The following is an 8,047-nucleotide window of genomic DNA, read 5'->3' as shown; positions in this document are numbered from 1 at the left end:
TCAAATTTTAAAAAAATAAAAATAAAAGAGCTAAGGATATAACTCAGTGGTAGAGTGCCCCTGGGTTCGATCCCCAGTACTGCAAGAAAATGTAGGAACATAGTAATTCGCAGTGCACTGATATTAATACACAATTATGTCTAATAATGACACATAAATTTAAAGTTATAAGATAAACATCAATTTCTTTGAATCCTGTCACTGTGTATTATGAGAAACTTCCTTGGGAAATGACTGCTTGAAGTTACTTCCAAATAAGTCTACATTTGAGGTTTGATTGGGCCTCCTGGCCATCCTGTGGTCTGTTGTGAATACATTGAGCACTTATTTCATTCCACCTGGGTTAGTATTGTAATGGAATGAATTGTTTTTGGATAAGGTAGAATTGAAAAGGACAATTCAGCAAGGAAACAGAACAAGGATACGATCTGACAGCCTGGAATTAACAATTCTTCTTAATTATGGAACACTTGCTATTCGCTGAGAGCTGAACATACATGACTTACTCCTCACAATAGCTTTATGAAGTAGGCACTATTATATCCCCATTTATGGATAATTATATTGACACTCATAAAGATCAGGATGCTTCATCCACTACTGATCTGAAGCAGCAGCAGAGATGCAAAGATCCTAAGATAGGAAAGAGCCTGGGACAATACAGAAATTCCAGTGTTGCTAGAAAATAGTGGAGGAGAAAAGATATCTAAAATTGTGTGAGTGAGGCAACTGCCAAAAGGGACCAAATCATACATACATGATGAAATATTAATCAGCTATAGAGAAGAATAAAATGATGGCATTTGTGGGTTAATGGATGGCACTGGAGAATATCATGCTAAGTGAAATAAGCAATCCTAAAAAAACACAGCTGAATGTTCTCTCTGATTTGTGGATGCTAACCCAAAACAAGGGAGGTTAGGGAGGGAAATAATAAAAATCCATTGGATTAGACAAAGGGAAATGAAGGAAAGCGGGGGAATAGGAAAGAGTAGAATTAATTGGACATAATTTTCTTAGACTTGTATATACAATCAGGGTAACTCCACATCATGTATGACCACAAGTGTGGGAACCTAAGTGGAATAAGTTATACTCTATGTATGTATATTCTGTCAAAATATATTCTACTGTCATGTATAACTAATTTTTTTAAATGAAGAAAAAAAAGACAAAACAATAGTCACCTAAGGAGAACAAAAAAGAAACAAGAAAAGAAAAAAAGGGGGGGCAGATCCCTTGGAATTTATAATCATGTTAAAGATATGACTTTTTAAAGCTATAATTTCTCCCCTAAGAGAAATGGGAAACCATGTGTTGCAGTCACTATTGCCTACCCAATAGCCATTTCCCACCCATTTGCTACCTTTCTGGCTAGCAGAAATCTGACTTGAGTGTTGGGGTAATGCATATGCTCAAGGAAGATAGACTTATCTGTCAGCCCCAAGGGGTGAATCTCAATTGATTTCAACTAAGCATGGTACTCCTATCTCCCTTTGTCACAGATTGGTCTGAGAATGGGCATTGATCCAATTTGGGTCAATAAGATAAAGGGAAGTCTACTGACACATCTGGAAAAAAAACTTTATTCTCTGATAAAAGAAAAAACATAGAAGAGCAAAACTTTTATATTCTTTTGCCCTTGGCCACTGCTTCTTGCTTGAGATACTATTCTATGTGAAAATTATATTTAGAATTTTTGATGGCTTTAATGTGCAGCCAGGCATGGTGGCACACACACCCTGCGTTCCAAGCTACTGGGAAGGCTAAGGCAAGAAGAAGATCCCAAGTTCAAGGTGAGTCTGGGCAACTTAGCGAAATCCTGTCTCAAACAAATAAATTAATGAAATAAAAATATGTTATATTTGATACCTCTCTTTTGTTTTTTCAGTATTAGGGATCAAACCCAGGGTCTCACCCATGCTAGGCAAGAGATCTAACACTGAACTATATCTCCAGCCCTTTTAAAAAAAATTTTGAGACTAGATCTCACTAAGTTGCTCAGGCTGTCCTCAAACTTTTGATTATCCTACGTTAGCCTCCCCAGTACCTGGGATTACAAACATACACCATAGCTGCCCAGTTTGATACCCATACCCCTTTCAAAAGGTGGACCCTAGTTCTATTCCCCTTTAGTGTGGGCTATACATAGTTGGCTCTCTTATGCTTAGTTAAATATGGTAGAAGTAACTATGGATGACTTCCAAGAGTAGGCCATAAAAGTCATTGTAGATTCCTCCTTGCTTTCTGTATCTTTTACTCTGGGGAAGGCCAGCTGCCATATCATGGGGACACTCTAACAGCTTCATAGAGAAGCCAACATGGTAAGGAGGTAAGCCTCCTGCAAGTAGCTATTTAAATGATCCATCATGAAAATGGATCCTCCAGTCCCAGTCAGGCTTCCAGATGTCTGCAACCCTGGCCAACATGCCAGCCACAGTCTCATGAGCCACCATGAGCCAGAACCATGGAGCTTAGCTATTCCCAAATTTCTGACCCACATAAAGTATAAAATAATAAAGGTTTGTTGTTTTGAGATATTTTGTTACTCAGCAATAGATAATTAATATGAAGTTCCAACAATGATTTTGACGCTTTAAGGGTAAATAATCACCCAAACATCTAGAATTGAAGAGTGGACCTATAGAACAAAACTGAGCCCCTGATGACATCAGTGATCTACTGATGTAACCAACTTTTTGTTTGTAGCTGAAAGCATCTTGTTACCCTGTTGAAGTGATTTAAGTGAGAGATGTTTACATTTTAAAAATAAATTCTCAGGGGAGTTTAATTTCTGGTAACCTTTGATTATCTAGTCCAATTAGGACTAATCCTCCTATGGAGAAAGAATAGAAAAACTGGATACAAAGCATTTGTTTGAGGTACTGGATAACTACCAAGGACAGTGAAGCATAAAAGATTGAAGAAGAAAAGAAGTCTGTATTTGAGGTTGTTTATCCTACAAGGGCATCTGCCAATTCCAGAAGAAGTAACTGAGAGGCTTAAAAGATGAGGATGGCTTTGGTGAGATTCATAGGACTTCAGAGACCACCAAGGAGAAGGGGATCTGACAAACCCCAGAAGTTACTCTGAAGGGCAACACCTTCTGAATAAAGATAAATAGGAAATAGAGAAGCCCTCATGAGAAATAAAGCACAGATTCTTCTCATCCAAATCCATGATCAAATAAAATTATTTTAATTTTAATAAAATTAAAATTAAAATTTTTAATACCCCTCACATAGTAGTGAGGGTGGTCAGACGACAATTGTGGAGTATTTTCCTTAAACTAACTTAGCATGATTTTTCTTTGAAGTAGGTCCTTCTATGACAAGGATGGAAGCTTAGTCTAGTACAGAATTAAAATTTTGACCAAAGGAAAGAGTCTTTTGTCAAGTTACAGTTATCTGAAGACTTGACAGAGACTAGAGGATCTACTTCTAAGATAGTACCCACATAGCTGTTGACAAGAGATGTCATTTGTTTTTTTGTTTTGTTTTGTTTTGGTACTGGGGAATTGAGCTCAGGGGCATTCAACCACTGAGCCACATCCCCAGCCCTATTTTGCATTTTATTTAGAGACAGGGTCTCACTGAGTTGATTGCGGCCTCACTTTTGCTGAGGTTGGCTTTGAAGTAGCGATCCTCCTGTCTCAGCCTCCTGAGCTGCTGGGATTACAGGCATGTGCCACCACGCCTGGCTAAGAGATGTCAATTTCTTACCATGTGTTCATCTCCATGAGACTTAGTATTATCATGATATGACAGCTGGCTTTCCATTCATTTCCAGAATGAATGCTCCAAGACATAGAACAAGAAAGAAGCTACAAGCCAGATGCAATGGCACACACACCTGTAATCCTAGCAGCTCAGGAGGCTGAGGCAGGAGGATCGCGAGTTCAAAGCCAACCGCAGCAAAAGCAAGGTGCTAAGCAACTCATTGAGATTCTGTCTCTAAATAAAATACAAAATAGGGCTGGGGATGTGGCTCAGTGGTCAAGTGCCTCTGAGTTCAATCCCTGGGGGGAAAAAAAGCTACAATATCTTTTATGACCTATTTTAAGATGTCACACAACATCATTTCAGTCATATTTTATTCATCAGATATACTTATCCTTAAGTCTAGTCCACACTTGGGAGGGGTATGGGGTTTCATCTCTTGAAGGAAAATGTATGAAAAATTTTGTGGACTTTTAAAAAGTTTTTAATTTTTTCCTATGTAAAACCACATACAATTTTCCTGGCTCTTCTTTTGCTGAAGACTAGGCCAGATGGTGTCTGACATCACATATTCCTTAGTTCATGAAGAGATGCATGTAACTGAGGAATAATGAAAAGAGTAGATTTCTTCCACTCTGAAGATTGCCTATACTTCTACCCATGTCTTGTCTATGCTAATATTTTTATGGAATTATAAAAATTTGCAATAAGTAGAAATCCTGAAAGTCTCACATATACAAACAACTACCTTCTATACTATAAAAATGCCTTTGAAGGCTTCTAGCTTCTATTTGAGTGTTCAATGATGAATGGCTACATTAAAGGGCACTTAGTTACATTGTTAGATAAATATAATTATTAGGAAATCTTTATATTAAAGAGTTGTAATTAGCAAAATCCCAGATGTTGGAAACTCTGTAGAATGAGCTAGTTCTTTCAGTAAATGGCAAGAAAAGGAAGAGATGGGTGAACCTATAGATTTAAAGAAACAAGAGACATTTCAAACAAGTACAATGAGTGGTCCTTGTTAGAATTCATACAAACCAACTGTAAACACATATGTACATATGCATACACATTTATGGAACAACCTGAAAATTTTGAACAAGAAATTACTAGATATTTGTTGGTTGTATGGTATTTGATAAAAATTTCTAGATATGATAAAAGATCTTTTGAAGAGGTCTTACCCTATCTACTAAAATGATTTTTTGATTTGTTTGTCTTTGGTGCCAGGGTTTGAACTCGGGGCCTTGTACATGCTCACATTTACTTTAGTACTATACTGAAATGTTTTTAACTTTCTTTTGAAAATGTTTTCAAATTTACAGAAAATTTTGAAAAATAATACAAAGAACTCCCATATATCTTTGGTTCAAATGTATTAGTTGTTAATATTTTGATGCATTTATTTTATTATATATCCTGACACTAGATAGATAGATAAAGCTGGGAATATGGCTCAGCCATTAAGTGCCTGCCTAGTGTACATGATGCCCTGAGTTCATTCTCTAGTACTGCCAAAAAAAAAAAGCCATTCTAAGTAGATGATTGATAGATAGATAGATATTCCAATGCCATTACTCCTTTACCTATGATACATCTGTGACTATTTCTCAAAATCCAAGTTATTCACTTACATAACTATAATACAATTATAAAAATCACGAATTTAATCTCAATATAATACTATTATCTAATAGCATTCAAATTTATTGATTGTCTTAATCATATTCTTTATAGCAAATATTTTGCTCCTAGATTGAATCCATGATCATATATTGATTTTTATTTTGCATTTCTTGAATCTTTTTTAATCTGGAACAGTCTCTCAATCTTTATCTTTCTTGTCATTGACATTTTAATAATACAAGTAATTTATTTTGTAGAAATAAACTCCTTTTTATTTTATTTTTTATTTTATTTTTTATTTTGTAGAAATAAACTCCTTCAACTGAGTTTGTCTGATGTTTCCTCATGATTCTATTCTGGCTATGTATTTTTTAAAAAAATCTTTATTTTGTTTATTTATTTTTATATGGTGCTGAGGATTGAACCCAGTGCCTCACATGTGTGAGGTTAGTGCTCTACCACTGAGCCACAGCCCCAGCCCCAGCCCCTGGCTATGTATTTTTGGTTGGAATACTTTGTGATGTTGCATCTTCCTCAGTTCAATTATATTAGGAAATACATGATATTGGTTGATATAATTATTGGCAATGATAATTTTGATCATTTGGTTAAGGCAGTATCTGACAAATTTCACTACTATAAAGTTACTCTTTTTTCCTTACTGTAATCAGTAAGTAATTTGTGTGAAGATATTGTGAATCTATTTAAATGCCCTGTCCCTCACTAGTTTCTGTATCCTGGTGGTGGTAGGAGTTGTATGAATCCATATATGTGTTAAAACTCATAAAACTGGGCAGGGACTTAGCTCAGTTGGTAGAATGTTTGCCTTGCATGCACAAGGCCCTGGGTTCAAACCCCAGCACCACACACACACACACACACACACACACACACACACACAAAATAACTCATAAAACTGTCCACCAACTAAATTAGTGTGGGGAAAATGGCTCTACAGGCTAGTATTGCATGACTCATAACATGTCTGCCAGCTGGGATTCAGCCCATGGGCCATGAGGTTATAACCTCTGCTCTTTAGTTCATAGCACCCATATTAAAATACAGTGTCTTAAAATAATCTGTGGTGTTAGAAGTCAGTATAGTGGTTTCCTTTAAGAAGGAAGGGTGGGTATTCACTAATAAACCATATGAGGACTTCTAGGATGCTGGTAATTTCATATTCCTTAATCTGGGTTTTCTAGAATAATCAGCAGATTGATTTGCCCAGGACCAGGATATAAGATTTTCAATGCTAAAACCAGAATAGTCCTGGGGAAAAACTGAAATAGTTGGTCAGTCACCCTGACAGTTACATGGGTGTGTTCATTTTGTGAAAATTTATTGAGCTGTATATTTATGACTCATGCACTTTTCTGTGTTCATATAAAATACTGTCTTAAACTGGCACAGATGAGGTCTGGTTAGCACAGAGTACATTAGAACTATTATTTGCAATAACTTAGACTTCTGTTAACTAGGCTTAAGGTTGCATTATCATTTTCCTCAGCCTTATCATCATGCTAATCTTGTGGTAAATGAAGCCTCTCAGATATTTTTCACATGAACTGCTATTTAAACATGGCTCCTCTTTCCTTAATTTATACAAATAATTTAGAAATTATTAGAAATTCCTTCATTTCTAAACGTACAGAGAGGACCTTAGACTTCTTCCCTGTTAAAGTTCATCCTGCTTCTCTTATTATATTTTACTGGAATGTATCCTTGGCTTTAAGGGATTTATTATCTTAGCCTGGACTTCCCATGATTTTTTGCATACTAATGAAAAGCTTGAAAGAGCTATTATCTACCAGACTATACCCTTCAGCTTCTGCAACATTATGGCTCAATACCACCATTATTTATTCCAAGTAATCGTCCCTAGTTTGGATCTTAAGTGTCCCCCAAAGGTCCATGCCACAGTCTATGGCACTATTGAGATGTGATGGAACCTTTAAGAGGTGGGGCCTAGTAGGAGGATTTCAGGTCATTGGAAGCATGCCCTTGATATTGGGGATAGTGAGACCCTAGCCCCTTCCTCTTTCTCTGTTTTTTTCATTTCCAGTCATAAGGTGAGTGTGCTCCCACTGTGATGTATTACCACAGGTCCAAAGCAGTCATTAACTGAAACATCTGAAACTGTGAGCAAAAACCAAACTTGCCTTTTTGTACATTGATTTACCTCAATTTTTTGTTACAGTAATGGTAAAGTAACTAACACATAGCCCCACACATTGACCCACTGTCCAAACAATCCTGAACTTAGAATGCTTTTATTATTTTAAATTCAACTGACTTAAAAAGTAAAATAAATAAATTCAACAGACTTTATTCACAGTGGTGGGAAAATATATGTACTAATTAAGGATATATTCTAGTTTAATAACTATTATGATTATATAAAATATGTCACCAAATTACCCCCTTCAGAAATCAGGCAGTTATTCTTTGGTTGCTGACAGCTTACAGCTGAGTCCCTTCACATAAATTGTCCTCTGTTGAAAGAAGCTCCCTATCTCAGGTTATGTCCCCATTCCCAAGGAGATCCATCAAACAATGATTGATTAATCTGGTTAGAAATCCCTGGTTTCAGTGACATTTCTAAAGGATCACCTTTGGTCCAGAACTTTCTGTGAGATTGGCTGAAATCTCTATTGCAACTTCTTCCTCTCTATCTAATCCTGATTTCCTCTCTCCGG

The sequence above is a fragment of the Spermophilus citellus genome (genome assembly GCF_964194105.1).
Source record: "Spermophilus citellus genome assembly, chromosome: X".
Classification (NCBI taxonomy): Eukaryota; Metazoa; Chordata; class Mammalia; order Rodentia; family Sciuridae; genus Spermophilus; species Spermophilus citellus.
This window is presented reverse-complemented; position numbering follows the sequence as displayed.